The sequence below is a fragment of the Sciurus carolinensis genome, chromosome 2, assembly GCF_902686445.1.
Source record: "Sciurus carolinensis chromosome 2, mSciCar1.2, whole genome shotgun sequence".
NCBI lineage: Eukaryota > Metazoa > Chordata > Mammalia > Rodentia > Sciuridae > Sciurus > Sciurus carolinensis.
This window is the reverse complement of record NC_062214.1, coordinates 191364011-191384617: the sequence shown is the minus strand read 5'-3', so window position 1 is coordinate 191384617 and position 20607 is coordinate 191364011. Positions and strand designations below refer to the sequence as shown.

Here is a 20607-nt window from a genome sequence, read left to right as displayed (position 1 = left end):
CTCCCTCCCCAGCCTCCCACAGGTTCCGAGAGGATCATGACAGGCCTCCTGCAGGCCCCTCCCCTTCAGAGTGGTCCCACTGACAGCAGGCCTGTGACTCACAGAGCAAGGCAGAAGCAGGGCCCCGTGGTGCACTGCCTGCTGCTGCTTGCTCCGTGGGTCTAAGCCTCCTGCCCCACACCACCATCTTCTTGACATTTCGTTCATTCACCCCACAGATATCGAAGAGCCCGACTCGTCTGCCTCACTGTCCCAATGTCTCACTCATTCACTCCACAAATCTCTAGTGAGCTGCACCCCATGATAAGAATCAGGAACGACATAGGTGTGAAACTTAAAACACATCGTCCCCTCCTTACGAGTCTCCTGTAGCTGCTGGAACGAATCACCACACAGTGTGTGACTTAGAGCAACATAAATTCATTATCTTACAATAATGTAGGCTCAAAGTCCAACGCGGGTCTCACCGAGCTAAAATCAAGGTCTCTGCAGGCTGGAACTTTCTGGAGGCCCTGAAAGGGAGTCCACTCCTTGCCTTTTCCAGCTTTTAGAGGCCGCCCACGTTCCTTGGCTCCGGGCCCTACCTCCACCCTCAGAGTCAGCTGCTGTGAGCTGAGTCCTCACACGGCACCCCTTCCTTCACCTTGCTCTTTCTCTAACTGCACTGAAGGATCCTTGAGATGATCGGGCCACCCAGATGATCCAGGAAAAGCTTTAGTTGAAGAAGCAGATCAGCTGATTAGTAGCCTTAGTTGCATTTGCAACCTTAATCCCCTGGGCCCTGTGACGTAACATGCTCAGATGGCAGGGATGTGGACATGGACATCAGCAGGGGTATGCTACAATGCTGACCACTCTGCTGGCCCATCCCGGGCCTCAGACACAGCGATGCTCAGAAAATGTCAAACTGAAAGGACAAATTAAGAAAAGCCCTGAAGAGTCCACCTCAGGCACATCTCCCCTCCTATCCCTCCCATCCTCTTTCCTGGGCCTGGTCCCAGCCTCAAGGTCCCACAAGCTCACCTTGGCCTTTCTTATGGTGACTTAGTTCATTTTTGGTTGTTATAACTAAATGCCACAGGCTGAGAAATTTATCAGGAATATAGGTTTATTTGGGTCACAGTTCTGGAGAGGGGCAGTCCCAGAGTAGGGTCCCGGCATCTGCTCAGCCTCTGGTGAGGGCCCTTCTGCTGGATCGTTGCCTGACGGAGGGCATCGAGTGGGCAGATGTGTCAGAGACAGCTTGCTTTGACAATAGAGGCATTCCCTTAGTAACCCGTTAATCTGTGACTGGATTAATTCATTCATGAAGGTAGATCCCTCGAGACCTGATTACCTGCAAAAGACCCCCCAAAATGTTAACATATGACCTTAAGGAACAAGTTTCTAACACGTGGATTCTGGGGGCAAACACTTAGATCACATCAGTCATGCAGTCGTACATGTACATGAGGTCCCTGAATCCTCTGCTCAGCCTGAGCCCTGGCATTACTCTTCCCTGCTCTCGCTGGGCACCTCGGGGGCTGCCCGCTCTGGCCTTCCCCTCCATCAGCTGACGGCGGAGCGCTCCCTCCAGTTGCTGAGTCTGCCATCTTGGATCACTCTGGCTTCCTCCTCCACCCATCCACAGCTCCCCTCCCATCTCAGCCCGGCGTTCCTGGGTTCCGCCTCTGTCTGCCATGGCCCAGCACCTGGCTATACCTTGTGTATTTTCTATAAGCAAATCACTTCTCCTGGCAGTGCCAAACTTTAGAAAGCACTTAAGATGGCACATTCATTTTTTCATGCAGATAAATCCACACCCACGCCCTCGCTAATCTTCTGAAATGTCTCTCCTAAATTTACAACCACTTTTTTGGGACAAAGGAACCATTTTTTTATAATGGTATTCAATTTTCAAATATTTCCAGTCCTGGTAATGTGTTAATATCTTAAGTTGTCAAGACTCAGAGGAAACCAAAAAATCATTTTAATCCCCTCAAGAAGATAGGTCTAGTGAGCTGTGGATCAGACCTCCTACCTACCTAAGTTCCAAAGCAGATATTTCTTCTCTACCCTTCTCTCACCTACTAGACCACACCACACCCCCTAAACACCTCTGAGCATTCCACAGGAGTGGGGCGACATGCTCATTCTGTAGTTAGGAAGGTGAATTCTTTTTTTAATTTTTTAATTTTATTTCTAATTTAGTTGTCCATGACAGTAAATGAATTTATACATTTTGATGGATCATACATAAATGGAGTGTCATCTCTCGCTTTTCTGATTATACATATTACAGGATCACATCAGTCATGCAGTTGTACGTGTACCTGAGGTCATAATGTCTGTTTCACTCTACTCTCATGGAAGGTGACTTGTAAGTGGAGCCTGTCGGTGGTCTTCAATCCCTGTGCCCTGGAGTTTGAAGTATTCCCAGAAGTGCCTCCAGGGCATCAGCCATCAGAATGACCCTGTAAAAGGGTTTAGGAGAGGAGATTGGTCAGAAATCCGGTTTGGGCACCTGTCCTGACACTGAATGACAGACAGGCTGTTGGAGATTGGCGACTGTGGATTCAACCCACCCCTTCGTTTCTGCCACTACTGGGGTCACCTTGTGGGAAATTAAGAAAAAAAATAGCTTGCACGTATTCACCAAGCATGTGCTGACGGACAGATATTTTCCATGTGTTGACTTAATCGTTCCACGGTCCTGCAATGACTATCCCTGTTTTATAAATGTGAGAGGCTACGAAAGGTTAATTAACCCGCATGTACTGAGTATCTATTGTTGCATAACAAATTACGCTAACATGTAGCCCTTAGAATAACAAACGTGTGTTGTCTCACAGTTTCTGTGGGTCAGAAATAAGGAAAAGGCTTAGCTGGGAGTTCTGGTTCAGAGGTTTTCGGCAGTGTGTTGATAGGAGCCACAGCCACCTGAGAGCTTGGCTGGGGCTGGAGGATCCACTTCAGTGGCAGCAGAGTAATGGCTCACGGTGGCACGCAGGCCACACCCTGCACCCTGGGCCTGGAGTATGTTGGGTTGCATGGTAAAGGGGATTCATGGTGCAGGTGGATTTAAGGTTGCCAATATGCAGGTAGGGACAGTATCCTGGATTATGCAGGTGAAGTCAATGAGATCATGGAGTTCCTAAATAACAAGAGGAAAGCAGAACGGTCAGAGAAAGGCGTGGCCACAGAGGCAGTCATAAGGTGTGATGTTGGTTCTGCAGACGAAGGGACCTCAAACCAAGGAACGTGGGCAACTCCTCAGGGGCAGAGGGCAAGGAAACAGACTCAGCTTCCAGGAATGAACACCACCCCGTGAGGCCCCGCTGGGCCTCTCACCTGCGGGACCCGAGGTGACTTTGTGATGTTGTGAGGTAATTTGTTGCAGCAGCAATAGAAAACTAATACATACGCTTCCAAGACAACTGCTCACAGATTCAGTCCCTCACCCCAGAGCCCCCTCCAGGGGCTGCTAGAGTGTCCTCACATCATGGGGCAGCTGTCCTCCCGCAGAGCCAGGGACTCCAGAGGAGAAGAAAGTGCCGTTCTGTTAAGTCCTCCTGTGGGAAGCACTCCCACCGTTCTGTCTGTAGGGTCCCCATGTGGGCTCCGCCCTCAGGCGGGGAGGAGCTGAACTCTGCCTTCTGAAGGGAGGACCTGCATAGAATCTGAGTACTTCTTTTTCACACTGTCCAAGGTCACACCAGATTCATCAGTAGAATTGAAATAAAATTTTAAAAACTCAGGTTCTGACCCCAAGTCTACAATCTTTGTGTTTCTCAGAATTTCGGAACTGGTTCTAAGCATCAGATCTCCAGGGGTCCTGAGCCTGGTTCCCCGGGAGTGGTAATGAAAATCTGAGAATGATTTTCCGTGTGTTTAAATTGCAGAGGGAACACTGCACTCCAACGGAGAAGAGGCTGTTGGTATTTCTTGCATGAAATGACATCGGCTCAATTTGCTTATACTATGATCAGAGGCTCTGGTTGGAAGTTATGGATGTCTTTAATAAAACATGGAAAAGCTGATGTTATTAAATCAGCTCAGACAGAGAACATCTTTCAAAACCATGGCCTCTAAGGGCAGAAAACAAAGAGCGATGGCGAGGAAGAAGGGGCCATCCCTGCTCTGTGGCAGTCCTCTGGTTTTCTGAATGGGGAAACTGAGTCTCGGAGTGTCCACGTCACCCTGGGAGTTAAACCAACCAGGACGTGCTCATTCCCAAAGCAGTGCTCAGGGCCTCCAAGGAGATGTTCTTTCTTCAAAAAAGAAGGAGCAGGAAGGAACCAGAGAATTGCCTAAGCAATGGCAGGCGTTGGCCATTTTTAGGTGCAGTGCTGAGGAGCAGAGGCCGCTCAGGTGTTTCCATGTGACCTGTCGGCGGGGAAGTGGGGCTCCATCTTGGGAGTGGAATCTCTACCACACTACTGCATGGATGCGCAAGGACAGTCCAGAGGGAAGACGCAATTGTGTGCTGAGTTTCTTCTCTACCCTGTGCCAGAAAGGGGTGGACTCACGAAAAAGCATGATTTAAGACCCAAGATAATTCCCAGGACCCACCCCTGCACCTGCCAATCAGAACACAGGAAGAACAGCACCTCTTCAACATGGCGCAGCCATCGTGGGAAACAGAATGGCGGGCCTCGAAAAATCAAAACTAGAATGACCTTGTCACCCAGCAGTGGCCCTTGAAGGTGTGCACTCAGAAGACCTGCAGGCAGGGACCAGAGCGGCTATTTGCACACCCATATTCACAGCCGCATTAGTCACAATGGCCAAAACATGGGAGCATCCAAGGAGGAATGGATAAACAAAAACGTGATGTATTATATATACACATACAAATGTACGCACACACACACGTACGCACACACAGGATTAAAGTCTGCATACTACAGTGACGTGTGCCCATGCTGATAGCAGCACAATTCACAACAGCCAAATCACAGAACCTGCCCAGGCGTCCGCCAACTGAAGAATGGGTACAGAAAATGTAAGATACGTGTGTATATATACACAATGGAGTTTTACTCAGCCACAAAGAATAACACAAGCCTGTCATTTTCAGGAACATGGATAGTACTTTCTCATCCTTTCTGCCACGTGAGGACAGAGAAAAAGATAGCAGTGCATAAACAAAAAGCAGATCCTCACTGGACATGGATCCTGACAGGGCCTTGATTTGGGCATCTCCCAGAACCTTGAGTGATAAATTTCTGTTGCTCATAAGCCACCCAGTCTGTGCTGTTGTGTTACAGCAACCCAAGCAGACTAAGACTCCCCCTGTTCTCCAGCCGCACACATGCCCGTGAGTGCCCTGGGCCTGTGGTGAAGGGGGAAATTGAGGGATCAATAAATCTGTTCAGGGTTAGGATGTGAGCTGTCCCCCAGGGTCCACAGGTTGTAGTCTCTATCCCCAGGGCGGTAGTATCGGGGTGCTGATGTAGAACTGGTAACAGGGGGCCCAGTGGGAAGTCCTGAGGTCAATTGAGGGCGCTGCGCAGGCAAGGATGGGTTGGTTCTCAAGCAACCCAGCAGGAGTCCTCCAGAGGACTTACTCCTACTTACTCCTTACTTGCTACAACCATGGACTTACATAGCCGTGACAGGGTCTGGCTGTCCTGCTGGTGCCCTGGCTCATTTGTTCATGTGATCTCTTGTTCCCATAAGCGTTCCCACCATTGCCATCTGCCATGGTGTGACACAGCCTGGGAGTGGCCCTCACCAGAGTCCTGCCCTGTTGTTTAAGTCCTTCAGCCTCTGAAACTGAGCTAAATAAACTATGTCAGATACTTCTTACAGCAACACAAGACAGACTAACACACCACTCTTCGGGCCACCGTGCTGGCATCTAATGTGGAGAAGCACACTGTCTCCAGCCCACAGTCCCTGGCCTTGGAGTTACGATGCTCAGCTTGCAAGAGGAAACTGCTCAACCCAGACCCATCATTAGTCCACCAGGAAATCACCTGGTCAGAGCTGAAGCCTGATTCCAGAGGGCACGCATTTTCCCATGCACCTTCTTCTTCTCCTCTGACAACTTCTTGGAAGATGGCCTGATTCTCTTGCCCTTGAAGAACCGTCAGCATGACATGAGGGACACTGCTCCTGCCTGCCAAGCAGCTCAGACAAGACGTGGGGAACATTTGCTTCCTGCTTGGCTTCTCTCTCCAAGAACAGAGAAGCTGGGAGTGGCTCAGTGGAGGAGTCTCACCTAGCATCTGTGAAGTCTTGGGTTCACAGCATTGCAAAATAAGAAGGGAATGGACTAGATAGGACTTGGGCCGCAGGGGAGAAAGTCCAAGTGCAGGAGAGACAAGGCGGGATGGGTGAGCTACAAGAACGTGCCTCTTTCCCTAACTCTGAGAGGCCAGCCCATCACTAGGAACTGATACCCACCCCTGAAGACCAGAGAGGAATCATAAATATTGATCAGTGATTAAAAACAGCACCAGGAATGATGTTGATTTTCTTGGAACCATCTGGAAGGTACGATGTTGCTGATGGTCCACTGGAGAGGTTGCTTGGCTTAATCTACACTCTTGAGGGTAGAGAGATACCAAGATAAATCTCCAAGTCACAGAACCTATCAAGTCTTAGGTCCATTCTTACATACCTGAGGGGTTCACTGGCCGCAGGAAGGACCTTTCAGGAAATGAATGATCATTGTTCATATCATAATGTCGGCAAAAAAATAAAAAAATTTTATTGGCTGGAGATTTGTATTGTTTCTGAGTTTTTCTTGTTAAGGTTCATTCTTTGTGGGGATGCTCAAAATGAGGAGAGTGTGAGACCTTAATTAACTTGCTAATTACTCCTTGATAATTAAATAACTTGGTCAGAAGTAAAAGTTATCTCCACAGAAGCCATTTTCCTTGTTGCTATAGATGGGACACTTAAAACCAAATCAGCATCTCGTCGAAGAGCATATACTGGAGAGGCCTGTTAACAGTGAGCTGGTCCTCTTCCTTTGCAAAAATAACAACCCCCCCAAAATATTGGAAATTACCAAACCTTTTGAGGATTTTACTATGTGCCCATTTTATACCACCTAGCTTCTTAAATCCATTGCTCTCAATCCTCAAAAACCCTGTAGAGTTACCTCTGTTATCTCCATTGTCCTGATAAGAAATGGAGATACAAAAAACTTGCCCAAGTCACACAGGCTCTTTGTGGCTAAGCGGGGACTCCCAGTGGGCAGCATCTACTAGCACCATTATGCCATTTGCCCTTTGGAAGGAGCTCTATTCCCCTTATTTTAAATGCTTCATTTTTACACCATATTTTAGACCAAGGGCTGGCAAACCACAACTGTAGGCCAAAGTTGACCCTTTGTCTGATTCTGTCAATAAAGTTTTATCAGAACAGAGTCACACACATGCTTTTACATGTTGTCCATGTCTGCTTTCATGCTGCAACAATGGGCTTAAGTAGCTGTGACAGGGTCTGGCTGTCCTGCAAAGCCTAAATTGTGTTACTGGTTCACAGGAGTAACTGCACATTGGACTTACCTAAGCAATTTTAAAAGTCACCTATGTGTGCCCCACCCGACCCCATGACTCTGATGAAACTGATATAAGTTGCAGCCTGAGCATTGGAATTCCTAAAAGCTCAAGAGTTACTGCCTTAAACTGTGAGGGGTTTGAATCCCCTTGTAGTAATTACAGAAATTTAGTTTGCACATAAGGAAGACTTTATATAACACTTGAGCTTAACTGTCATCAATGGGACCTCCTGTCCCTCAAAATTCCAGTGAATCTGACCCAACACCCACTTCCCCAATACTGTGAAGGTCCAGCCTGCCCCATGATTTCAGAGGGTTCAGTTGACTGGTGACTCTGACTTCCTCCTCATCCTCTCCCTGCCTACTTTACTTCCTGCTTCCTTCCTTGCAGCCCAGCCTCAGGTTCAGTTTCCATAAAGTTCCCACCATCTCAAACATTTCCAGATGTTATTGAAGTGTGATGCTGTTGATGGGAAGCAGGACCACAGAGGGTCACAAGAGTATTGGCTGTCTTCTTCTCACAGGCTCCTCCCCTTTCCTCTCTTCCTCCCACTCACTTCCTGTGCTACAAAGAAACACTTCCCCTCCTCCCCTGCCCACCCACAACCCTGCCTTCCCAAATCTGTGCATGCCACAGTGCCTTATCTAAGCATTGTAGGTCTCTCCTACAATGAACCCTCATATGAACCTATGTGAAAATAAAATTTCTCAATATTGCTAAAAAAATAAATAAATAAAGGAATCAATCAAAGTGTTTGACAAATGGGATAAGAGAAGAACCAACAGATATTCTTTGACTTTTCAGGTGAGGAGACTAGAACTTGGAAAATCTCTGATACTTGCCCAGTCACAAGGCCTGTTCTGTCTAGCCCTGGCCACACACACTGCCCAGGGAAGCATGCACAACTCAATCATAGGCTGTTCTGGTCTCCAGACTGGCCAGCCAGCTCACATGCCATCTCTGCTGACCCATTCATGGCCTTTTGCTCTTGTGTCCCCCAGTTCCATAAATGTGTGCTGTCAGGAGCCTCGTCATGTCCTCCTGGGATATGGCACACTGGCCCATCTTCCAGTCAAGATTTCCTTTGAGCCCCGCTCCGCGGCCCAAGTCAGCAGCATTTTGAAGTGCAGACGTTCTGACCATCAACCCTATGTCCACAGGGCTGATGTAGGTTAGCCAGGCATCCGGAAGCCGGGATCATTTCTTCATAATTCAGTGAGTTGCTAGAGACAGACACTTCCATAATTAGCAATTCCAACGCAGCCTCTGCTGTCACAGAGAGGACGCATATTATTTAAGGCTACCTATTCAGATCCTGGCTCTGAATCTTACCAGCTACGTGCATTCATTTCCCCCACTGTAAAATGGGGATAATTCTACTAACTATAGTACTTTCGCAGGCTTGGTGTGAGCAGTAAATACACATGAAGTACTTATGCCAGCCTGGTAGAGAGGAAAGTTCTAAGCACTTGATTCCCTTCAGGAGCTCACAGTCCTATGGGGAAAACAGACATTAAGGTACAGTGATTCCAAACCCGGCCATGCACTGGAATCCTTGGCAGAGTTGTTACAAGCAGATCTTTGGGTCCCTCCCAGACTTCCTAATTCAGACCTACAGAGATGAGACCCAGGCATCTATAGGCATTTATTCTCATGCAAATCTCCCTGGGGAGTACTGATTAGGCTGGTCTGGATGGAGGCCACTACCCATGCAATCAGTCTACCTGAAGAAGTGAGAGGACAGGAGAGGCTCTTGCTCAGCACAGCAGAGTCACAGCAGTGGATGCTGGTGGGATGTTGGGAACTGAGTGAGGTCAGGTGTGTTGCCAGCCTTTCAACTTCAGCTGCCCTAGCATTCAACCTACAGTGATCCATATGGGGCCCTTTAGGCAAATGTAGGGCCAGGACAAGAGGAACCTGTCTCTTAAGGAATGAGTCAACAGAGGCAGAAGAACACCCTAGGACCCATGGAAAATCCACCACAGAGACATGTGACCATGCAGGGAATCTTCAGGAGAAAGGAGCTACACTAAAAATTGTTCTCTCCATTAGATAGAAGGACTCTGCTAGGAATCCCTTGTAAGGTGTCTCAGAAGATGTGAGCTTGGTGCAATAGGATCAAGGTGCTTCAGGTGACAATCCTAGCCTCCAGGAGAGCAGGCTGAGAGGAAAGGGTGGCCGAGGTAATGAAAGCTGGTGAGAAAACTTGAATGTGATCCCCAAAATGAAATCCATACCCAGGGCACTAAAGACAGAACTGGCCGAGCAGAAAATCAAAGAAAGGAGATTGCCATGGGTTGAACAGTGGCCTCCAAAATTTATGTCTCTTGGAACCTTGGGATATGACCGTATTTGGAAATAGGATCTTCTAGATATAATTAGTTAAGATGAGGTCATAATGCATCGAGTTGGGCCCTATTCCTAGGGCCGATGGGTTATAGGAAGAGGGGATACAGAGAAGAAAGCCATGTGACCATGGAGGCAGAGATTAGAGGGGATACAGAGAAGAAAGCCATGTGACCATGGAGGCAGAGATTAGAGTCAGGCAGCTACCACCCCAGGGACATCAAGGATTGCCAAGAGCCACCAAAGCTGGAAGGGGCAAGGAAAATCCTCACCTAGAAACTTCAGAGCAGACGTGGCCCTACCACACACTGATCTCAGACTTCTGGCCACTGGAGTTGTGAAAGAGTTAATTTCTGTTGTAATTCCTAGGTCACTTCCAGTTGAAAAGACAAAGGGAAGAAAATGTTAAGAAATCCCTGGCTATGAAGGAGAAAGAGGCAAGATCGCAGCCATTGCTCTGTCTGTGAAAGTAGACAGGTCCCCACTGCATTTACCCAGAGACACGGGAAGGAGCTAAAAACAAGTCCTCCATCTGACCTTTTGTGTCTTACACACTGAGGGATGTTTACAACATATAAAGTTTAAAAGAAATGAAGGAGCAAGATGTTAACCTATTAGTAAAACTTTTACAAAGAAGCCAGAATCAGTGGTACAGGAGCAATAATCCCCGTTTCAATAGAGAAAGCATTCTAGAGTTTCTACCAAGGTGCCCGAGGAGGGCGCCTGGGCACCCAGGTACAAAGATGGCACCCCTCACGGCCGCTCTGCCTCATGCCCGCGTCTCGCACCTCCCGTTCTATGCCCCAGCCACAAGGAATGACTCCACGATTTCCAAATGGGTCCCTTCAAGCTTTTCACCTACCCTCAAATTCTTTCCTAAACTTGGAATTCTCTTGCTGGTCTCCCTTCTGTCCTCCCCTCACCCCTGCTCGCCCCTGGCCATCCTCAGAGCAGACGCGTCCCATCCAGGTCCTCATCAACCACCCTGGCCTCCACAGAGCCCTGGCCATGGCTGCCCCTTCCTTTTCTTGTGCCAGTAAGCCCTGGACGCATTCCAATGAGTGCATCTCTCACACTGCTGTGATTTCTATTTTTACATCCCTGTTTTGCCCTATAAACTGAGAGTTTCCAGAAGCCAAAAGCCTGCCCTTTTCTGTCCTCCTATCTGCAGCATCTTGAATGGGCTCAGTGCTATCTCACCATGTAGGGCTAAATAAGACTAGTGTCCGAGGCCAGCTAAATCTTCAAGGGTCCAAAATTAAATGTTCGAGACCTTAAAGAAACAAAAAAGATAGCTCCAATTTTGGAAGAATCCAAAATTAAAGTGAATTAATAGTTATTAATTAACCACAACAGTAAATCGATTTTATTAATCATTCAATTTAGGGTTCAGAAAAATGTCATTACAACTGAAAAGTTTTTATGGTTTTATCTCTTTGCAAGAATCCTTCATATGCATAGTGATTAAAAAGCATAGATAATCATAGTAAAGTACTTATACACAAATAATTTAAGAAGTGACAAAGGAGACATTGGTCAATGGATTCAAAATTTCATTTAGACAGCAAGAATAAAGTTCAAGTTATCTCTTCAAGTGTCAGACATTAACTACAGCTAATGACAAGATAACAGGTACTTGAAAAATTACTGAGAGTAGATTTTAAATGTTCTCATCATTAAAAAATAAAGCTAAGTATGTAAAGCAATGATGATGTTAATTAGCTGGATTCAGCCATTCCACAATGCATACATATTTCAAAACATCAGGTTGTATACCATGAATATATTCAATCTTTATTTGTCAATTGAAAATAAAAATATAAATAAATACCTAAAAGTGAAACCATCTTAGAGGCTTTCAAAATGCCTAAGACAAGAGAAATTTCAGCTGAGGGATGGTGGTACACTTCAGGGTACTGACATGGGCAAGGTGGGGTGTTCCCAGGCAAGTGACCTGTCGCCCACCAAGATCTCCAACAGTTTTGATAGTCTGGAAAGTAACAAATGTTCAATAGACGAATGTTGGGTGGATAAATGAACACGATCCTCATTTCCTTCAACACAGAGAGCAGCCTCCAGGGTACCGTCCTTCCAAGGACAGAGCACATCCACCCCGGTAGGCTGTGGGGAACTGGGTGCCTAGGTAAATGGCACGTGTGGTGTCTGGGGAGAACCTTCTTTCTGCTCTCCATGTTTCCATTTGAAGGGACCACAATGAGGGTTGCACTCACCACCTTCTGCCAATCCTTGGTTCACTCTGAACTCTCCTGTGGGGAGGGGGAGGTGGGTGTGCCCAGTTCAGCCCTCCTTCTTCTCTCCTTAGAGACCCAGGTTCCTATATAAGCTTGCACTTGGAGCTGCCCTTCCTTGGCTCTTGACAGGGGCAGGCTCCCTTGAGGGGAAGCCAGCAGCGGTCCAGCTGTGCTCATGAATGGTGGGTGGGACTTCCTGACAAAGGGTTCCACGCTGCTTTCTTTCCATATTCCACGGTAGAGTGCACTTCCTGACTTTTCCTCCCTCCCTGTCCTTGGAATGGCTCATCCTGGGTGACCCCCCCACTCTGATGCCCGTGACTTTGGTGATGTGATTCATGTGGATCAATGGAATGGGGGTGAAAGTCCCAGCTGCAGACTGAGACCCTAATAGGCACCCACTGTTCTGCCTGCCCCATGCACTTCTTCCACCAGTGCCACCTCTCCTCCCACTGTCCAGGGGGAGACATGGACAGAGCCGAGCGCCATCTGCCGCTTGAAGGAGAGCTTCCCTGGTAGATGCTCACCAAGGAGTAAGGAAAACGCTTTCTACCTGTCATGGTCCCTGAGAAGTGGGGGAGGGCAGTTGCGAGCTGGGGAGTCTCTGCATGAGCTCATCCTCCAGCCTTCTGCACACATCCCGGGGACAGTCATCTGTACTGGACAGCCCCGTGCACCAGACAGAAAGAAACCAACCTGCTGCCTTGATGGGTCCTTTGAAATATCAGCAAAAACCAGGGTGCTGGAGAGCACCTTCAAAGCCTCTGATGTCCTAGAAGCCTTACCCCTCACCTCAGAGGATGTGGACGCCACGCCCCTGCCTGGACGTGACCTTGAGGGGAACCCTGAGTAAACCCTCTGGCTTCACTTGCTTTCACCGCCAGCGTTAGAGGTCCAGTGGCCTAGCGATGCTCGCGGTGGCCCAGCACGATGCTCCCATGAGGTTTGCTGTAGACAACACGGCTCGGGAAGGCAGTGGCTGCCGAGGTCAGTGTCTAGGAACTTGGAGGCCACTTTTATTTAAGCCAGTTGAAACCACCGGTCTTTCACTTTGGGCTGTGCAGGGGTCTGATGGGTGCAGTCCTAGGGTCTACACCCAGCCCCCAGGGCACCCTGACACGGCCTCCTACGAGTGTGGCTGACTAGGCATGCGCGCAGCCCTGCGCTTACCGCTGTTGGCCTCCAGCGCCCTCGCCCCAGCCTCCAGCCTCCACCTTCCTGGCTTTTCTATCCCATAAACACCACTAAGCGCTGCCTGCCTGTCGGCAGGTGGGTTTGAAGCTGGCTCTGCTCCGTCACCTTTCTGAGGGTCTGATATTCCTTCTACGCCGGAACTGCTGAGGGCAGGGCTGTCTTACTCTCCTTCCTGTTCCTAGAGCCAGCCTAGCCCCTTGCTGGGAGCAGGGTCAGAGGGTCACCGAGGCTGACTGACTCCCGCAGGGTGACTTGAGTGTACATTTCCAGCTTTGCAAATGCTGCTTCCCGGCCTCTGCTTTCCCTGACAGACCAAGAACCAGGAAAGCACAGAGCCCCAGCCCCAGCGCCTGCTCAGCACCACAGGAGGCTTCCAGCTGACAAATTGAGCTCCTGGGGACCATTTCAGTGCCTTCCTGAAAGGGCAGGCTACCGTGATCTAAAATGAGCTCTTGGTAGCAATGCCCTGTCCACCTCCCAAAGCCTGTGACTTTGGGAAGAAAACTTAAACATTTGGAGCCTCGGTTTCCTCTAAAATCTTCATGCCACCTGCCTTGGAGTTCTTAAAACTAGGCATACGTGATCATCGGGGCCGTCTAGTCCCAAGTAGAATCCAGGGTCCTCTTCTTTTTCTAATGTTTTGGCAGCAGACTGACTTCTGCCTGAATGGGATTTTTAATCCTCTTCGGCCCTTAAGCCTCAAAGGTAATTCCATTTTGTTTCAGGACATCTTGGATCTGCCTCATTGGAGGGGATGTGAAGCAGGGAAATGCTGAGTTCTGGCTATTTTCAGGACTTTCCGGAGCGCGACACCTCTTCCACCAGCGCATGTGATAGCTTTGCAAACCCGCACTGTTCCAGACGGGGCCAGCCTTGAACCTGAGTCCCAGCCTTCCAACCTTCTCGTCCTGGCTGCCGCCCCTCCCGGAACAGCCCCCTCCCTGGAGTGGAGCGCCCCCTTCCTCCTGGCAGGGACATCATCAGCATTCCTGTGCTTGATCCCGCGGGAGAACAGGAAGCCCAGGGGTTGCTTCTCAGAACACAGTGTTTAGCCTTGAGCCGACCGGGGCTCCCCCTGCAGGGGGAGCAGAATGGAAGGTCACAAGCAGCACCAGAGCGTGGAGACTGTGCCGCCCCTTGACCAGCAGGAGGCCCACCTGACCCCGCCTAGGTGCTGAGAGGCACCCAGGCCAAGGCTTTCCTGCCACCAGAGAACAGGGGGAGGTGGGAACAACTAAAGGTGTATTTCTTTAAATAACCCGAAAGGAGTCAGTAAAACCTAGGTGACGCTGGGGAAGACGGTGCACCCCCAGTGCCAGCCAGCGAGGAGCCAGGGACGGACCCGTGCTCTGGAGGACCGCGTGTTGATTGTAACTGCCCTGGGTGTGCCTGCTGCCCAGACGCTCAGCCTTGCAGGACCCGACTGTCACTAAAGCCTCACTTTTTTTTTTCCCGTACCTCTTGTCTCTGAGCCCATTCTCTGTGTTTGGGCAGGTGAGTGCCCTGTTTTCAAGTTGGAGTGAATGTCGCCTCCTCCAGGAAGCTTTCTTTGAAGTCCCTGCACACTTTTTCACATATGTGGCAACACCTGGAGCTTTAGAGTCAGCCCTGGTTTTGGAACCTGGACTCACTTTTCATCAGTTCTGTGACCTTAGGCAAAGGGCTTGACCTCTCTGGGCAGCCATTTCCTTCTGTGAAAATAGAATGGTCACTTAATTTGTAGGGACCATTGTGAAAATTAAATGACAAAGATCCCTTGTGCAGAGAGCTGCCCACAGAGAACTCTCAATAAACAAGACTTCCTCTCTTTGCCTCCCACTGGCTGGTATTAGAACCTGAACCCAAGGTTCTGCTTCCCTCTGCTCAACCAGAACTCAGAAGTTGGTAGGAGAAAACACCAAAATCCATCCCTTAGGAGGATAAAGGAGACTTTTTTTTTAGAGAATTATTTTTGCTTCCCAATTTCCTGGAAGACTGTTTTTCCATTCTTAGCATGGAAACTGAGAAAAACTCCCCCAAAACCTGGGCTCACACCAGCAAGGGTTGAAAAACCAGAATCGTAACATTTTCACTGGGCCCACCTGTCATCCCAGAGACTCGGGAGGTTGAGGCTGGAGAGTCTCAAGTTCATGGTCAGCGTAGACAACTTAGGGAGACTCTGTCTGGAAAAAATAAAACAAAACAAAAGGTCTTGGATGTAGCTCAGTGGTAGAGCACCCCTCCAATACCAAATATCAGCAGCAGCATCACAACAATCTCCACATAATTCTCTGGCTATTGCAGCCAAGCTAAAGTGACACGTGAATATTCCTGCCTTTTTTCCCACGTACCCGTCTTCCTTTCATAAAAGCCGTTCCTGCCCCTGAAGACGGACATCTGAGACAGAACATCTCCTGTCTTCCTCAGGCCGACCTGTTTTCCCACTCTGGCTTCTGCCTCCCGAGTTTTGGTTGCAGGGAAAGCAACAAAACCTTCCATTCCAGCAGTAGTTCAATGCCCGCTGTCGTAGACGGAGCGCTCAGGGCTTTTCTAACACGCCTGTAGCTTGTCTTTATATGAAAGAATGTTCATTGATCACCTAGAGGGCCAGTCATCGTCCAAGGCACTTAGGGACTCATCTGAATAAAGCTGTCAAGGACCCCTGTTCTCCTGGGCTGACTGTATGACAGAAAATAAGCCCAGGCATGACAAATGAGTACATGATCCTGTACCCCAGAAGGGGATATTGCCACAGAGCAGGGCAGAGCTGGAGCAACCACAGATGTCCATGATCATTGGTTCTTGTGATAACACTGGAAAGAATTCACAAAAGTCACTCAAAGGAGTAGGTACTAAAAGTTTATTAAAAGGGATGAGAAAAGGAAAAAGAGGACACTCTCAAGGAACAGAGTGGGCCCTCTCAGAGAGGAGAAGGGTGGTGTGCCCCTCCTGCCCTCCTGTGTTACCAGGGGTTCCAGGGAAGTTTCCAGAGAGTCCTGCCCAGGTTCATCTCTGTGCTCTTGAGTGACAGCAGGATTGCATCAGACTTCCAAGCCCCCCCTAGCATGACCTTACCCCGTGGAGGGAAGATTTGCTATTATAGTGACGTGCTAAACATCCAAGGCGACTCTGGGTCACCTAGACCCACGCTGACCAGTTCTGACTGGAACTTGTCCTTACGGATTTTATGGTTGGGGGTTGCTTCTAAATTTCTTGTTTCCCTGAGTTCTGGAATCTGTAAAGTTCATGAAAGTCTCCTGCTTCACGTTACTTGTGTTCTTTTCAGCAGGGAACAGCCTGGGGTGCCTGCATTTCTCCTGCAGGTAACAGGTGATGTGCTGAGGAGTGTACACATAGTGCGGCTTAGGCCAGGCAGGACCCGCGTTACTTGCTTTGTAGAGAAAGCACGTGGGCGTCAGCACAGTGGGCCCCGTTTATAGAACTGTCCCCTTACCCGCATGTTCCCACCACGCACGCCTGTCTGTTACCTACCAATAATGTCACCACGCGGGGGTCAGAGGAGGTCTCCAAGAGCAGAGGCCTCTACTCAGACCTTCCAGATTCTTGATCACAGCACAGAGAAGAATTTAAGGATGCATCAGGTCTGAGTAGCAGAGAAGAAGCTTTACTATGAAAGGTAATCTCAGGACGAGCGAGTGAGCTGCGCCATCTTGATCTGGGATCTTAACTTTCCCAGAGGGACAGCAGCCAGCAGCCGACCCAGAATGGAGTCAGGGCAGGGCCACACAATTTCACACCAGTCTTCCTTGTTCTTGTGGGCGATGCCCTCCCTCTATGTTCTGATCCTGCTGGCTCCCCGGTGGCATGTCTCATTGGCATCTTGAATGTCCACCCAGGGGTGTGCGCTTACTGTTGTCATGAGGCTAGGGTCCTTTCTCTGTCACTCAAATCCTTCATGTGTGTACCCCTTAAGGAGAGGTTCCTCCTGACCTCTCGTTGTCCTGAGGTTTCGTTCTCATTTGGCAAGCTTCGGGCAGGACGTGGACGCAGGGACTCAGGCTGAGTCACGCAGAAGTTGTTTGTTCTGCATTCCAATGGTTTGTGGGCATTTCAGTCTCTCTGCACCTCTAAATTCCTACCCAAGAGGAGCCACGAGGGAGAAATGAGAAAACAGGATGAGAACGTTTGGGGAGACCAAGCTGTGGCAGCAAAGAGGGCGGCGGGGGGGGGGGGGGGACCTCAGGAGAAGGCGGGAGTTAAGCAGGAACCCAGGAGAGAAGCGGGGCTGCAGCTGTGGATGAACAAACCCGAAAAACGTTTCATTTCTTTCTCAAGGAAAATGAGTCCACGGCCGGAGCCTGACGCTGATAAGGTTTTGCCAAACCCAGATCATATCTCCTTAATAAAGGCAAGGGGAACTCTCGCAGGTCCTCAGCCACAGGCCTCTTATGAAGAGTGACATCCAGCGGTCGTGGGGTGGAGGAGGGAGCGAGCGAGTCAACCGGGAGGTTTCAGTTAATCGACTTCCTTGTGTAACTGATATTTATAAATTGCATCTGACAAGAGAAATCTGTTTGTACAGCGATTAATTCCTTCAGCTAATTCTGAAATGAGTGTGCAGGGTCTGGGCGCGCTGCGGGGTGGCATCTGGAGGACCCGAGCCCGGGGCGCGGCCTGAGAGGCCGGCCGGGCGTGAGTGCTCCTCTCCTTTCGCGGACTGGCCGCGGCAGACAGAGGCTTTGTCCATGGGGGGCTGTGTCCCGTGAGGTCTCCCGGTGGCCACCTGAGTGACTGTGGAACTGTCGACGTTGCCGAAAGCTGGGGCCTTTTCCCCGGTGCCAATCCAATAACGAGGACACGGTTTTGAGGAAAGGGAAAAAGGTTTATTGCTGTGCTAGCAAAGGGGAAACGCAGGGGGCTCTGTCCTGGGGCTGTGATTCCGCCCATCGTGGGGAACAGGGGCTTTTATAAAGGTGATTCAGAGAGAATGAGATCAGAGAGGAGAGATCAGGGAAAAGAAGGCCAGGGAGGAGGAGTTTAGGGGAAAGAAGATCAGGGGAAACGTTGGGGAAAAGAAAAACCACGAAAGTTTCAAAGTGACAAGGGATACAGTCAAAGCATCACGTGAAGCCCTGTTACACTGACACTGTGGGAAGACTTGCAGGCCACTCTTCCTGTGGTTGTCCAGTGCAGCAAGCCTGGATGTCAGAGTGTTGTCTCAGCCTCACTCCATAGATGAAGCATCCGAGGCTCAGAGAGGGCAAGTGAGTCCCCCAAAGTCACACAGCTACTGCCCATCTGGACTTGGCCTCAGGCTCAGGTGATCTGACACCACTCCAGTCTTGACCCACCCCCAGGTTGATGGACTCCAACCCAAGGAGGGGACAAGTTGGAAAGGAGGACCCGCTGGTTCCATATGTCTCTGAGGAAGGGGAGTGGGCTTTCCCAGACTGTTACAGAGCATCAGCATCTTGTTCAGAGGCAGAGGCAGTGTGTCCACCAGAGTCCCCCTGGGGCAGTCCATCTCAGGTGCCAAATGCGCAGACAGAGGCAGGGAGGGTTGTGAGCTGCCTGCCTCACCGGGTGGCTTTCCCCACTGCGGCAGGCTCCGTAAAGAGGTCCGCTTCATGCTTTGAACGTAGCCTTGCTGCCCTGCCCGCGTGACTTACTTGTAAAACAGTAACGTTCCTTTCTCTGCCGCTGCCCCTCCTTCTCCCTAACGTCCCCTCCCTAATCTCAGGGGAAACAGAGTGACCCTTACCCAGCCTAGGCGGAGTTACGTCCTTGAGCACACACCCACTGCGGCTTGCAGTGACTCAGACTTGGGGGCTGCTGGGAAGATGGAAGAGACCCCCTAACTAATGAGTGAATTGTGACCCGCCTCAGGGCACACCGGGGATGCAGCCTCTGAATCACCTCTTTAAAAAACCTTGTTCCCCACGATGGGCAGAATCGCAGCCTCTGGGATAGGAGTCCCCTGCGTTTCTCCTTTGCTAGCAAAGCAATAAACCTTCTTTTTCCTTTTTCTTAAAACCAAGTCCTCGTTATTGGATTGGCATTGGGGACAAGGACAGAGCTTTTGGTAACCACATCTTTTTAGCAGTTCAGCTCCCGGAATCTGCAGAAGCCACACAGCAAGGCAGACGAAACTGTCCAGCATCTGTTCTTCCCCAGGTTAAGATGTCACCAGGTGCTGAGGAGGGCTTCAGAAAGGAAGGTGGACCTCAACTCAGGCCATGAGGTCCTTGACATCATCGCCAAAAGAAATGTGAAGTGAGGCACGGAACGGATTTATCAAGAGAAAGAAGTCCACACTCAGAGGGCCACGGTGGGGGCTGCCCTCAGCCAGGCGGGCGTGCGGGCACAGTCGGCTCTCCAGTGCAGAGGGGTCGAGGGGGCCCAGGCTCCTTTGTGTTAGAGACCGGATGTGTTAATCATTAGCTGCTAGGGCTCCATTTTCTTTTCTTCTTTGTTTTTCTGAGAGATCCTCACTGATTTCCCATCAGAGGGCTTCCTGGTTTGCTCTGTGAATTTCAACAGTCAGCCGTGGTGTAACATGGGTTGGATCCCGAGCAGGACTGGTGGCTCATCTGAATCGTCCACTTGACTGGATGGAGAGATGCCTAAGATGAAGAGCTCCCGGGCGTGTCAGGGAGGGTGTGTCCAGGAATGATTGGCATGTGGGACAGCAAACTGAGACCCACCTAAATTCGGGCAGCACAGTCCAGGAGGCCAAGGGCCCAGGTGGAAGAATGAGGAAGCAGCCGGCCTCGGTTCCTGAGCGGGTCTTGGATTGCTGCTGCCATCTTCTGAGGTCACCAGACCCCAGCTCCTTCACTCTTCCATGGTGGACTCTGACCGGTGACCCTCCTGGGAGTTTCCAGGTTATTGGTCCCAGACTGGGGCTGAATCACTGGTCCCTCTTGTTCTGAGGCTCTAATTCTTGGACTGAGCAGCTACCAGTTCCTCCAGCTCTGCAGCCTGAGGACAGTTTTTGGTCATGTAAGCCAGACTAATAAATCATACATATATATGGGTATATATATATATATATATATCCTGCTGGTTATCTTCCTCTAGAGAACCCTAATACAATGACATATAAATGAAATAATAGGGTCCTAAAAATATAAATCGCACTGGCATGCACGGGCTCCCAGATCAACCCCCAGCCACACACACACACACACAAACACACACACACACGCACACACACACGAATACCTACTTGCTATGCCAAAGCATTCTCAGACCTACTTTTCTTTTAGGCCCAGGTCAGGAAAGAAGCTGTTTATGGACCTGCAGATGAAGTCTAAGTTGATTTAATAGTGCTGTTGGTGGTTAAAGTGTTTTCAATCTGGACTTTTTTTCTTAATTTA

At 49.6% G+C, this 20607-nt stretch overlaps 1 long non-coding RNA gene across 1 annotated transcript; it reads right to left on the bottom strand.

Moving 5' to 3' along the window:
• Nucleotides 1-1111: 1111 nt before the first annotated feature.
• LOC124971613 (uncharacterized) lies at nt 1112-15450 on the bottom strand. Its single transcript, XR_007106331.1, has 3 exons — nt 15370-15450; nt 2313-2453; nt 1112-1336 (listed from the first exon to the last, which is right to left on the bottom strand). It is a non-coding gene; the product is annotated as an uncharacterized LOC124971613 (long non-coding RNA).
• Between the last annotated feature and the right edge of the window lie 5157 nt (nt 15451-20607).